General features: G+C 37.0%; 1 long non-coding RNA gene across 1 annotated transcript; it reads left to right on the top strand.

Annotated features, from left to right (window-relative positions):
• The first annotated feature begins 721 nt into the window (after positions 1 to 721).
• LOC128652059 (uncharacterized) lies at positions 722 to 12,546 on the top strand. The gene is made up of 2 exons (XR_008401255.1): positions 722 to 940; positions 12,392 to 12,546. It is a non-coding gene; the product is annotated as an uncharacterized LOC128652059 (long non-coding RNA).
• Positions 12,547 to 15,084: the final 2,538 nt, after the last annotated feature.

Here is a 15,084-nt window from a genome sequence, read left to right as displayed (position 1 = left end):
GATTCTTTTAATTCAGGGTGGTACCTGACCCATTACTTTATGAAATCATATATTGCTAAACATTTATTCAGAATTATGTAAAGACCACTAGACACAATAGAATACCATAATCAATACATGCATAATTTGTCATCAGAAAATCTACTACTCATGTGAAATTCAAGCTAAGTTTGTTTTATTTTCCTTCCCACTGCATCATGTGACAGCCATCAGCCAATCACACAAATGCATATAGGCATTTTCTGTGAATTTTGCACATGCTCAGCAGGATCTGGTGCCTCCAAAAGTGTGCATATAAAAAGATTGTGCATATATAGATAATGGATGTGAATTGGAAAGTTGTTTAAAATTGTGTGCTGTATCTTAACCATGAAAGGTTAATTTTGACTTTAGTGTTCCTTTAATCATACAGATGGTTGGTATAATACCCCCTACCCAGTGGAGACAGTTAACCTGTTCACACACAAGTTACAACATGATCCTCCACTCTGTTGTGTGTTTACAACTTTGTTATACATATCTAAATAATCATGTCCAGGAATTACAAACTTCTTCAAACATACTTGTGAAACCTTTCCCAAAGCTCTGACCATACAATTACAACACAACAAATGTTCATGCTTTACATATGTTATTTTTAAATACACATACCTTACCCTGTATACTGTATATAAATATGACTGAGCTTCATTTGTACATCAGAATGCCTGACGGAGGGAACTCAGTCCTGAAAGCTTGCATTGCACCCACTGTTAGCTATTAAAGGTATCACCTGTACATCGCTTTTGCTATTTTCCTACAAAAGGATTTTTTTTACTTTCTTAAGAGCTGGACGAAGAGATAAGACTACAATTTCCTGATTGACGTTATCTGAAGATACAACCTTAGGAAGGAAGGAGTAGTTAGTTCTTACAACCACTTTATCCTGATGAAAAATGAGGTAAGTAGAATCACAAGAGAGCAGAAGCTTCAGATACCTATCTGGCTAAGGAAATGACCAAGAGAAAAATAACTTTCTAAGACAATAGTCGAATGTCCAGACCATGCATATGTTGAAATGGTTGAACCTGAATAATCCTCAAAACCAAGTTGAAGAAGTAGGCCTAATAACTGGTTTTATCCCGACTAACGCTTAAACAAAAACTGTAATGTCACAAAGTTTCAAAATCTTCTTGTGATGCAAGATTGATAAGGCAGAATAAAAAAAGCAAATAAAAAAGCATGTGATAAGAGGCTGTCTGTAGTGGTTAAGAAACAGGCAGAAATTTAGAGGTTTAAATGTTATAAAGTATATTAAAGGGACAGTCTACACTAAAATTGTTCTTGTTTAAAAAGATAGGTAACGCCGTTACTACCTTTTCCCCAGTTTTGCACAACCAACATTGTTATAGTAATATACTTTATAACATTTAAACCTCTAAATTTCTGCCTGTTTCTAAGCCACTACAGACTCTTTTTTTTATTTGCTTTTTTTAACAACAGGAGACTGCTAGTTCATGCAGCACATACAGATACCATTGTGCTCAAACCGTGGAGTTATTTAAGAGTTAGCCCAACACAGCACTAATTGGCTAAAATGCAAGTCAATAGATAATAAATAAAAAGTCATGTGATCGGGGGGGGGGGGTGTCAGAAGATGCTTAGATACAATGTAATCACAGAAATAAAACAGTGTTGGTTATACAAAACTGGGGAATGGGTAATAAAAGGATTATCTATCTTTTAAAACAATAAAAATTATATTGTAGACTGTCCCTTTAATATAACAATATTGGTTGTGCAAAGCTGGGTAATGGGTAGTAAAGGCGTTATCTATCTTTTTAAACAAAAACAATTTTAGTGTTAACTGTCCCTTTAAAATTGCATGCTCTATCTGAATAATTAAAGTTTAATTTTGACTAGACTATTCCTTAAAGACAAAATGATGTATTTTAAAATATAAAAAATTACAGTTTGAGGCAATAAAGAGTTAATAATATGACATGTATGTAAAGCTCTTGTTATAAAATGCTGCTTATCACTCTTAAAGGGACATGAAACCCAATTTTTTTTGTTATAATTCAGAGCATGTGATTTTACATAGTAACATAGTAACATAGTAGATAAACATAGTAGATTGTAAACAAGTTTCCAATTTACTTCTATCATCTAATTTGTTTTGTTTTCTTGGTATCCTTTGTTGAAAATTATACATAGGTAGGCTCAGGAGCAGATGATTTGTGGCTGCACATACAGTTGTAGGCAAAAGTTTAGGCACCCCTGACAATTTCCATGATTTTCATTTATAAATAATTGGGTGTTTGGATCAGCAATTTTATTTTGATCTATCAAATAACTGAAGGACACAGTAATAATTCAGTAGTGAAATGAGGATTATTGGATTAACAGAAAATGTGCAATATGCATCAAAACAAAATTCGACAGGTGCATAAATTTGGGCACCCTTGTCATTTTGTTGATTTGAATACCTGTAACTACCTAGCACTGATTAATTGGAACACATAATTGGTTTGGTGAGCCCATTAAAGGGACACTCAATCAAAATTAAACTTTCATTATTCAGATAGAGCATGCAATTTAAAAACAACTTTCCAATTTACTTCCATTAACAAAATGTGCACAGTCTTTTTATATTTAAACTTTTTGAGTCACCAGCTCCTACTGAGCATGTGCAAGAATAAGTGTGTATGCATTTGTGAATGGCTGATTGCTGTCACATGGTACGTGTATGCATTTGTGATTGGCTGATGGCTGTCACATGGTACAGGGGGAGTGGAAAAATACATAACTTTTAAAATTGTCAGAAAAAAAAATCTACTACTCATTTGAAGTTCAGACTAAGTGCTATTGCATTGTCTTGTTATCTTGCATTTGTTGATCATGCAAATCTACATTATTGGCTGGTCCTTTAAGCCTCCAATCACGAGAAAAGGTATTTAAGTTGCAAGTTGTTGTTCTCTTTGACTCTCCTACGAAAAATGGCAACATAGGGGCCTCAAAACAACTCTCAAATGACCTGAAAACAAAGATTGTTCAACATTATGGTTTAGGGGAAGGCTACAAAAAGCTATCACAGAGATTTAAGCTGTCAGTGTCCACTGTGAGGAAATGGAAGACCACAGGCACAGTTCTTGTTAAGACCAGAAGTGGCAGGCCAAGTAAAATGTCGGAGAGACAAAAGATGGTGAGAACGGTCAAAAACAGCCCACAGACCACTTCCAAAGACCTACAACATAATATTGCTGCAGATGGTGTCACTGTGCATCGTTCAACAATTTAGCACACTTTGCACAAGGAGAAGCTGTATGGGAGAGTGATGCGGAAGAAGCTTTTTCTGCACACACGCCACAAACAGAGTCACTTGAGGTATGCAAATGCACATTTCGTCAAGCCAGCTTCATTTTGGAAGAAGGTGCTGTGGACTGATGAAACAAAGATTGAGTTGTTTGGTCATTATGCATGGCGGCAAAAGAACAAAGCGTTCCAAGACAAACTTGCTACCCACAGTAAAATCTGGTGGATGTTCCATCATGCTGTGGGGCCAGTAACGGTACTGGGAACCTTGTTAAAGTTGAGGGTCGCATGGATTCCACTCAATATCAGCAGATACTTGAGAATAATGTTGAGGAATCCGTCACAAATTTGAAGTTACGCCAGGGCTGGATATTTCAACACGAGAACGACCCAAAACACTGCTCAAAATCTACTCTGGCATTTATGCAGAGGAACAAGTGCCATCCCAGTCCCCAGACCTGAATATCATTGGAAATCTGTGGGGTGATTTGAAGTGGGCTGTCCATGCTCGGCAACCATCAAACCTAACTGAACTAGAGATGTTTTGCAAGGAGGAATGGTCCAAAATACCTTCATCCAGAATCCAGACACTCATTACAGGCTATAGGAAGCGTTTAGAGGATGTTATTTCTGCTAAAGGAGGCTCTACTAAATATTGATGCAATATTTCTGTTGGGGTGCCCAAATTTATGCACCTGTCTAACTTTTTGTTTTGATGCAGATTGCACATTTTCTGTTAATCCAAGAAACCTAATTTCACTACTGAAATATTACTGTGTCCTTCAGTTATTTGATAGATCAAAATGAAATTGCTGATCCACTCACCCAAAAAAGGGTTTTATGTCCCTTTAATGCTCTGAGAAAAATTAAAGGGATATGAAACTCCAAATGTTTCTTTCATGATTCAAATAGAGAAGGATATTTTAAACATCTTTCTAATTTACTTTTCTTAGTACTACTTTTTGTAATGTAGTGCTCCAGTCATTTACCTAGGTATCTCTTCAACAAAGAATATCATAGGAACAAAGCAAAAGTGATCATAGAAGTAAATTGGAAACTTTTTTAAAATTGTTTGCGCTATCTAAATCATAAACGAAAAACACAATTTTAAACAACTTTCCAATTTACTATTATTTATTTTGCTTCATTCTCTTTGTATTCATTGTTGAAGAAGCAGCTCCCGAGCCTACCTAGGTATCATTTTCCACAATGGATACCAAGAAAACAAAACAAATCAGATAATAGAAGTAAATTGGAAAGTTGTTTAAAATCACATGATCTGTCTGAATCACGAAACAAAAAAATTGTGCTTCCTCTTTAATCTGCTAGAGTTTGAAGAACATAGAGTGATGAAATCTGTCCCCCTGATCCTACGGTTGTGTCACTGTGTCTACGATGACCAGTGCTGTTTAGGCTTGATTGAGGATATCAGCAAGGAAAACTGTGATGTTTTAGTCAAATTCTTTCACCGACCTTTACCAAGAACATCATTCAAGATATCTGCTGAGGACAAAGCCTGGTTTTCCATGAGCAATGTTCTCAGAAAACTGACACCTGTCCGGTTGACTACTGCAGATGCTCCCACAAAATGTATGAGAATCTGCAAGAAGCTTGAACGTGTGGTGTGTCAATCATAAACATAATATCTTTAATACTGTTCATTTTTATTATTTGTTATATTTATATTACATCATTTCTCAAAATGTATTAATAAATTAGGCTTTTCCCCACCTTTCTACTAGACCTAGCTCGGTAACCAGTGGAATCTTAAAGGGAAACTGAACCCAATTTTTTTCTTTTGTGATTCAGATAGAGCATGCAATTTTAAGCAACTTTCTAATTCACTCCTATTATAATGTTTTCTTTGTTCTCTTGCTATCTTTATTTGAAAGAGAAGGCATCTAAGCTTTTTTTTAGGTTCAGTACTATGGACAGCACTTTTTTATTGGTGGATGAATTTATCCACCAATCAGCAAGGACAACCCAGGATGTTCACCAAAAATGGGCCAGCATCTAAACTTACATTCTTGCATTTTAAATAAAGATACCAAGAGAATGAAGAAAATTTGATAATTGGAGTAAATTAGAAAGTTTCTTAAAATGTCATGCTCTATCTGAATCACATAAGAAACATTTTGGGTTCAGTGTCCCTTTAAACTCAAGCTTACAGCAGAATGCTACCATGGAGGATTTATATCTGTGTAAATTTCAGGTACCTATCTGGTCCCCCACCAGAGATAATTAACCCGAAAGTGGGGGGGAAATGTTAAAAAAAAAAGTCTCAAACCATTATAAGTTGACCCTAAAAGTGGAACTTTTAGTGATTTTGATCATTACTTTCGGATTTAACTTGTAAGTCTATAGAACAAGGATGTGTAGAATGTTTATATATGTACATGCACCTTGTAATGTGATCTAGACTGAGGTATTGGGGTTTCTGTAAACATCATGCACCATGAAACAAAGATGTCCGCCGTGGTTGCACCAAGTAAAATAATATTTAAAAACTGGCGGTTTTGCAATACCAATACATAGAGGTAATCATTCAAAAAAAAATTTGAAAAATTAAAAATGGTCATGCAACCAACTTGACAATTATTGGACCACTTGAGATGGATTGACCCAAAGATAAGGACACATAACAGTATACCTGTCATTTAAGGGTCATTAAAGCAAAGAAATACTGTCATTCATTAGAGTATGTAATTGCATCACTATTGACCCTGGAAATGTATGTGTCGCAAATGGGTTATACACATAGTTAAAGTACCTATTGGGAGCCCAGAGAACTGCTGGTTTTGAATGTAAACTGCCGCTGAGCCAATCAGCAGCACTACTTTCACAACTTGGTAATGCAACTAGTGCTGCTGGTTGGGTCAGTGGCAGTTTCCTGTTGGAACCAGCAGTTATCTGTTGTTCCCAAACTATACTTTAACTTTGTGTTTAAACACTTTTTTTCTTAACATTCTTGAAACATTTTGAGTCTTACATGGTAGCTTACTCATAGATAAAATCATTACAATGGGGCCTATTTAAGAAGGTGCGAGCGGACATGATCCGATATTGCGCTGCACATCGATAAATGCAGACAGCATACGCTCTCTGCATTTATCTGCAATACCGCCCCTGCAGATTCGCGGCCAACATTGGCCGCTAGCAGGGGGTGTCAATCAACCTGATCGTATTCGATCGGATTGACTTCTAGCGATGTCTGTCCACCTCCTCAGAGCAGGCGGACAGGCTATGGAGCAGCGGCTCGCCAGAAACACGGGGCATCAAGCTCCATTTGGGAAGAGGTGTACATATAGATATTAGATATGTATTCAGTCAGCTGCAAAAAAACACTAATTTCATTGTATTCTTTGCATTTGAGCAGCCCCCTTAACAGATGAAGGAACAAATGAATTGCACACAACACAGAAATGTAGTTGATTTGTTCATGTCGTTATAACCTTTACTCTATAGTCAGGAAAACGTTTTTCTGCAGGCAGGAAGGACTTCAAGATTATAGTGTTACACTGTCCTTCTTAGTGGTTTGATTCCTGTGCCAGCAAATAAGTATGTTAGATTCATTTTTGCTCTGATTCTGAACCCATAAAAAAAATATAATTTTTGTGCTGCTGCTACTGTCTTGTACCAGTAGCACTATCTATAACTTTATTGAAGTTTAAAGGGACATAAAACCCAAAAATGTAATTTCATTATTCAGATAGACGGAGCATGCAATTTTAAACAACTTTCCATTTTACTTCTATTATCACATTTTCTTTGTTTTCTTGTTATCCTTTGTTGAAAAGCAGGAAGGTAAGTTCAGGAGTGTGCACGGGTCTGCAACATTATATGGCAGCAGTTTTGCAACAATGTTATACATTAGCAAGAGCACTAGATGGCTGCACTATTTCTTGTCATGCAGTGCTCCAGATGTGCACACTACCTGTCTAGATTTATCTTCAACAAAGAATAACAAGAGAACAAAGCAAATTTGCTAATAGAAGAAAATTGGAAACATTTTTAAAATTGTATGTTCTATCTGAAACATGAAAGAAAAATTTTGTGTTTCATGTCCCGTTAAGCTCCTGTCCACGTGTTTGTTTTATGCCCTGAAGACATCCCCTATAGGAAATAAGTTAATTTCTGTTCACAAATAATTAATTCAGTAAAAATGTGGCTGAACCAAACAACCTCATAAAATAATATAGGATGAACTAAGAAAAAAATTTCAGTGAAGAAAGATTCATCCAAAATTATTTTTTTGTTTGGGCATGAGTCTAGCATAAATTATTTGTAACCCCTATTTAAAGTAAGACAATTCATATTCTCCTTTTAACTGTATATAAGAGCTCGCATTCACAGCACTCTGACATATGTATTTAAAATCAGTTTAACAAACACATTTGTAACAGGGAGCATTTATTTCTAGCTTTGTAATGCTCAGAATCAAATGAGTGCAGTTAACGGGACATTCCAGCCAAAATTGGAATCCCCATGGGTGCATTTAATTTTTTAATAGAAGCATTTTTGTAATATACCTGTATTAGCAAAAATGCTTCTAGTAAAAGCAATAGCTGTTTCAAATGTGTATTTAAGTATGCACCGTGCACCAGCATTATAAACACAGCACTTGCTCTGAAAGTCTAAGGTGCTTGTACCATCTGGTAATGACAGCAATACAGTATTCAATAGAGTCAATCTTTGAGCTTTTTTATTTATGTAAGACTGCTGATTTTTATGTTATTCTTTGTGCACTTAGACATTATTTATACAGTGAATACCACATTTCTTTTTCAGCTGTCTTTGTTGCACAGTTAATTCATAAAGGGCTCTTTAAGTTTTAAGCACAGGGAACAACTAGCAGCATTTGGTTTTGGAAGAATGCCACCATGTAACACAAATTTTACTTTGGGTAGTGAGACGTCCTGTCGTATTATTGGCCAGTCCAGGCGGTACACCTACATTGTCCCAGCAAAACAATCTGCACAAGGAGCTCTGTGGGGGCGGCTCTCTTCCCAGTATTATTCACAAATCCGCCTCGTAAAATCCCCTTCAGCGTTTGTACAGCTCCTCCTCCTGTGCGTAGTGTGTCCCCATACTTTAAGTCAGTAATGGTACTCAGCCATTATCCACACTATGGCTGCTTAGCCTGAGGCTGAATTGTTGTCTCTTTTAAATTACAGCTTAATAAAATGTTGTTTTAACCTCATTAGCTTGCCACCAGTGTAATGTAACTCAACGCATAACCAACCATCTGGTAATCACTAAGTTTGTTAATTGTTGACATGATACAAGCCCCACTGGCACTCTGAGTAGCCACAATATTTAAAATGGTGGTGCACTGAGAAAATCTAGCTATGCATCACATGTAGAGAAAAATGTTAACACTAAAACAGTGATAAGTTTAACTAGAAGCATTTTTGACAATACATATATATTGCAAGTATGTTTCTATTAAAAAAATTATTTCATCTATGTGCATTTAAATTGTAACCAGAATGTCCCTTTAATTTTTAGATGCCATACTCTTAAAGGGATAGGAAAGTAAAAAATAAACTTACATAATTAAGATAGATCATGTAATTTTAAGAAACTTTTAAATTCACTTCTATTTACAAATGTGCTTAGTTCTCTTGGTATCCTGTGTTGAAAAAGAATACTCACATAACCTACACTAGTAGGAGCTAGCTGCTGATTGGTGCCTGCCAGGAACAAAACTACAGGGGGTTCAGAGGTCGCAATTGCGACTGGGCCCCCAAGGGTGACCTGCCACTGCCTGCACTGATATCATGTGAGTGTGACATGATGCTTCACTAGTGTCTCTGACTACAGGGGTTAGTGTTTCTGTTTTACCCATTGGTGTTTATGTGTGTGTCTGTATGTGTGCATTTATGCATGTATGTGTGTGTGTGTGTGTGTGTATGTATGTATGTGACTGTGTGTGTATTTATGCATGTATGTGTGTGTGTGTGTGTGTATGTGTGTGTCTATGTATGTATGTATGTGACTGTGTGTGTATTTATGCATGTATGTGTGTGTGTGTATATGTGTGTGTATGTATGTATGTGACTGTGTGTGTATTTATGCATGTATGTGTGTGTGTGTATGTATGTGTGTTACTGTGTGTGTATTTATGCATGTATGTATGTGTATGTGTGTGTGTATGTGTATGTGTGTGCGTGACTGTGTGTGTATTTATGCATGTATGTGTGTGTGTGTGTGTGTATGAATGTGCGTGACTGTGTGTGTATTTATGCATGTATGTGTATGTATGTGACTGTGTGTGTATTTATGCATGTATGTGACTGTGTGTGTGTGTGAGACTGTGTGTGTATTTATGCATGTGTGTGTGTGTGTGTGTGTGTGTATGTATGTGTGTGACTCTGTGTGTATTTATGCATGTATGTGTGTGTGTATATTTGTGGAACCAGCAAATTACAGACCTTGTTACTACAGCATGGGGGGGGGGGGGGGCAGGGGGTAAACAGTGTCAGTCTATACAGTACCACTATATACAGTACGGGGGGCTGGACCATGTCACAGACTACTGTGGTTACTTTATAAAGTACTGGGGCGGGTAGGGTCAGGCCAGCCATCTCACCGACAGATTACAGACTGTGTCACTGACTCACTATATACAGTACTGGTGGTTTAAACAGTGTCACTATATACAGTAATAGGGGGTCAGACCATCTCACAGACTGTGGGCACAGGGTACCTCCTTTTGTAGACGTAATCTGATTCACATTTTTTTTCTGTGTTAAATGTAAAAAAAAAAAAAAAAAGATATGTATCAAATTCACTTTTTTGGGGGTGGGTGGGTGGGGGGGGGCCCCTTCTTAGATTCTTGCACATGGGTCCTGTGGTTTCTAGTTATGCCTCTGGTGCCTGCACACATTTGTCTTTTGTGATTGGCTAACTAGATGTGTTCAGTTAGCTGCCAGTAATGCAATGCTGTTCCTTCAGCAAAGGATAACAAGAGAATGAAGCTAATTTGATAACAGAAGTAAATTGGATAGTTGTGTAAAATTGTATGTTCTATCCAAATCATGAAAGAAAATTATGGGGTTTCCTACCCCTTTAAGGAAGAAATGTACTCCTGCATGCTCACATTTTTCAAAGGCTGCTGGAACAAAAAAAAAATACATTTTAAAATAAACAGAAACATGTTTTAAACAAAATGAAGTTGATTTTTTCAAAAGTTTTACTAGTTCTGCACAAAGGGGATCAGACTTATGCAATGTGGTTGCCATATGACATCTACCAGATTAAAAAGGAAAAAAAAAAGAAAAAAAAGAACCTCTTTCCTAGAATTTACAAATTATTCCTGATAATTTATAACAGCACTAGTTGTCTTCCACTGCTTGTAAAAAAATGATGCCCATATGTAGGGTTTAGATTTTATCAGCAGCAACATTAGCCTGGATTCACCTGGACCACTGACAAGAATTTTTTTTAAAAAGGTACAAACCTCTATGTGTTTATAAGAGAGAAATAGTTTTTTTAAGACTTTCTTTTTTTATATACTTTAATTCCACTATTTCAAGCCAAGACTATACTAACCTCTGCTGGCTTTAGAATGGAAACATCTTTCTCTGAGCAGCGCGCCGGGCGGGAGAAGGTAAAATACAATCTAGCTACGCAAGTTGCACAGTACTACGAAATGTGCGTAGGGAGATTGTAATTTAACTTCCCCTCTGTCGGTTTTCACTGATGTCCAGTCAGGCACTGTCGGAAGTTGCGGCACAATGGGGGTGACATCATCAGAGGAGATGAATTCCTGCTTGATGGGGTCAAGGACCACCAACATCTTCTCGTGGACCACCAGTGGTCCATGGGCCACTGGTTGGCGACCGCTGGGCTAGAGCATCAGGATTCAAACACTATGCCTGTTCAGAGAGCTGTCAGTAGTGTGCATTGTGGGTCAATGAAGATTTAATTTCTGTTATACAAACCACTTGTGCCTCTGGGCTTGATATTTAAAACCTCACCGGCATGGAGATAAATCACACAAAATCTTTGGGATTTTTTTTTAGACCTTGTATTGTAATGTAGGAGTCTGCTTCACAGAAAGCAATGAAAAAGAAAAAATATTTTTTTACTGGTGTGGTGTGGATCGTTACTTCTACTTGCCATCATTTTCACTGCATACCTCACACTAGACTAGAGGAACACTGACTATAGTTACTAAAGCGTTCATATTTGTATAATGTACGTTTCGTAATGATGGCGCCTTCAGTTGATTGCTCTATGTAAAACCTTAATGTAGCGGTTTTAAGAAATGACTTGCTCATCCAGCCTTTTTTTTGGGAACAAACACTGATCGAGGACAGAATACACTAATAAGAAATAGAGTTGGTTCTCCGGTAGAGACAGGAGAGTAACATACTAACATTTTGAGGATTAAAGATCCTTTTCGAAAAGACACTTTTATCCAACGATATGTTGTTTTTAGTTTGTACCACACATTTTAATAAATCATTTCCAAGTTTACTTGGGATACTTTTTAAGCAAATTGGTTATCCTGTATGGTGATTTTCTGATCGCTGGGGGATTTCCAATTCATCTACATAAGTGACCTATCCTGATCCCTTTGTGGCTGGAGGTAAACTAGCTGGGGAGCTCTTGAGAACCCAGAATGCCTTAATTGTACCTTGGGATAAGTGCTTAAAGGGACACTAAACCCCAAAAAATTATCTTATGATTAAAGTAGAGAATACAATTTTAAACAACATTCCAATTTGCTTGTATTATCTAATTTGCTTCATTCCTTAGATATCCTTTGTTGAAGAAATAGCAATTCACATGTGTGAGCCAATCACACGAGGCATCTAAGTGCAGCAACCAATCAGCAGCCACTGAGCCTATCTAGATATGCTTTTCAGCAAAGTATATCAAGAGAATTAAGCAAATTAAATAATAGAAGTAAACTAGAAAGTTGTTTAAAATTGTATTCTCTTTCTAAATCATGAAAGAAAAAATTTGGGTTTCATGTCCCTTTAAACTGTGTGAGTGGTAGCCTATATCAGGGGGACCTGAGTAAAGGGGCCCGAATGCTAAAGTTATTGTGCCATTGGAGCGCCTTCTTTTTCCTTTTTCATTTCAGCTGCATATCTTATTCTATGAAGAGCTGACCGTGGCATCTTTCACCATCTGATATAATTCGCCTGTGGAGTGGGTTCTTTGTTATTCTTTTTTTAACTGGTGACAGTGGGTCTTAGTATTTGTTTTCACATAAAGAACACTACATAGCAACATAAACATTTCTCCCATAAAATTTATGTTTCTAACATTTTTTTAAGAGCCTCACCGTACAGACAACACTTCTTAGATCATCTCAACTGAGCGGTGAGGTTTTGAATATCAGGCCCTCTCTGAGAAAGTGTGGTATCTAAATGCTGGTGCACTGGGCACTCACAGGATATGTGCATATGCTGCTGAAACAGTAATAACCTTTACTAGAAGCATCTTTGCTAATGGAAACATATTGCAAAAACGATAGGCTTATCTTACAAGTGGAGCACAATCATTATCTCGAGTATAGCAAACACTATCGCAAGGTTGTAATATTTTAGTTGAAATTTTTTTTATTATACAATAATGTTACAACAGATATGCATACAATATGATCCCTGCAACTAGTATCTCAGACAACCTAGAGAGAGAAAAAAAAAGAAAAAAAAAAGTTTTGGTGCTTAGAAGTACCTCCTTGAATGAGTTAATAGGCGGTCAAACATAACAGGAGTGTCCGTCACCATATTGTCTCTTTAACACTTTGTGGTATTGTAGATTTCTATACTATTCCTAAAAGTCTTTGTATTCATCTTTAAGTGCTCTCCAATCAAGAGCTATTGGTCAAGAGGAACTCACCCTTCTTCAGGCTGTATGCATACTTAATTTGTAAGAATACAACGTTCAATTTTTTTTTTTAAACAATTAACAAGAAAAAAAAAAACGTATTTAACATCACTTGTCGAACAGTGGAAGTGTAACGATTAACTCTCTAATGTACATTTAAATTCTGCTTTTTATGTCTACTATTTGAGGTCTGAGAGATTATTGTAATGTAGCTTACTACATTCCTATGTCTCACCTATCAGCTGCTTCATAATTATCTTTATTCATTATCCAGTGTACCCAAATCCTTTGGAAGTGGTCTAAGGTGCTCTGCGACCAAGAAGCAGATTCAGACATAGCACAGATACTGTTAATTTTATTAATTACCTCTGGCCATGATGGGGAACCCGTTTTCCAGTATCTAGCGAAACATATTCTGGTCGCAGTGCATAAGATTCTAATGAATGTATTAGTGTTGGAATTTAAAGGGACACTGAACCCAATTTTTTTCTTTCATGATTCAGATAGAGCATGACATTTTAAGCATCTTTCTAATTTACTCCCATTATCAAATTTTCTTAATTCTCTTGGTATCTTTATTTGAAATGCAAGAATGTAAGTTTAGATGCTGGCCCATTTTTGGTGAACAACCTGGGTTGTTCTTGCTGATTGGTGGATAAATTCATCCACCAATAAAAAGTGCTGTCCAGAGGTCTGAACCATAAAAAAAAGCTTACATGCCTTCTTTTTTAAATAAAGATAGCAACAGAACAAAGAAAATTTGATAATAGGAGTAAATTAGAAAGTTGCTTAAAATTGCATGCTCTATCTGAATCATGAAAGAAAAAATTTGGGTTCAGTGTCCCTTTAAAGATTTCTCGGGTATGTGTAACAGGGCTTGGGGGGCTGATAAAGAGATGAGTTGATCTAGGATTATGCTGAACAAGTTTGATCATTTGTTCCATATCAGTTTTATCTGTGTGCATTCCCACCACATATGAATATATATACCCAATATGTGCACACCCTCTATAGCAGGGTTCTTCAAACTTTTTCCCCCAAGACCCAGTACCATGATGCCACATACATTTGCGAACCTATTTTGATGCTTAGGGTTAGATTTAACAAGCAGCGGATGTCGCAATCTACCCCCGATGTTTCCAGATCGCTGGAAACAAGAGTTAAGAAGCAGCGGTCGTAAGAGGGGGCGGTATTGCACAAGCATTTCACACAAAATGCTTGTGCAATGATAAATGCCTACAGTGTATGCTGTTGCCATTTATCGATGTGGGACGGCAGATCATGTCCTCCTGCACATTAATAAATTGGACCCCAAGTCAGAAAATTTCTGAATATACAAGCAGCTGCAATTTTTGGCAAAGTAACTAAAATGTGTGTGTACTTTTATTCCTGATTGAAGTCAAACTTGAAAGTTTTGCAAAAGGAAATAACACACACTCTCAAACAACACACACACACACGCTCTCATACAACACACTCATATAACACACACACACCACACACTCTCATACAGCACATACACACCACAAACACTCTCATACAACACACACACCACGCCAGGGGTCAAGTCCTACCAAAAAAAAAGTGTGGGAACTCCCCTTGACTTCCACCCCCTCCCACTCACAATTAATTTTGTTTTATAACTACACGCACACTGTATTTGTATGTTTATAATCTATACACTTTGGTTAATGAAAGCAAATTAAATCCAATTAAGGGTTAAATGGTTGCCTTTGGGGCTGAGACGCCTCCTCTGTCACAGAGTCTCACCCACTAATGGTGCAATAGTCCTATTTCTGCTAAGGGGAGTTAAATAATGTCAGAGGAGTTAAATAACGTCAGAGCAAGCCACACAGAAATTTAAGCACAATGTGCTCCACACAGTGCAGGATGATCACACAGCAGTACCGCTGACAGGCTTCCATTTAGTGTATTATAGGA

The sequence above is a fragment of the Bombina bombina genome, chromosome 3, assembly GCF_027579735.1.
Source record: "Bombina bombina isolate aBomBom1 chromosome 3, aBomBom1.pri, whole genome shotgun sequence".
Taxonomy (NCBI): domain Eukaryota; kingdom Metazoa; phylum Chordata; class Amphibia; order Anura; family Bombinatoridae; genus Bombina; species Bombina bombina.
The sequence above is the reverse complement of the archived record's forward strand: the minus strand, read 5'-3'. Positions and strand labels throughout refer to the sequence as shown.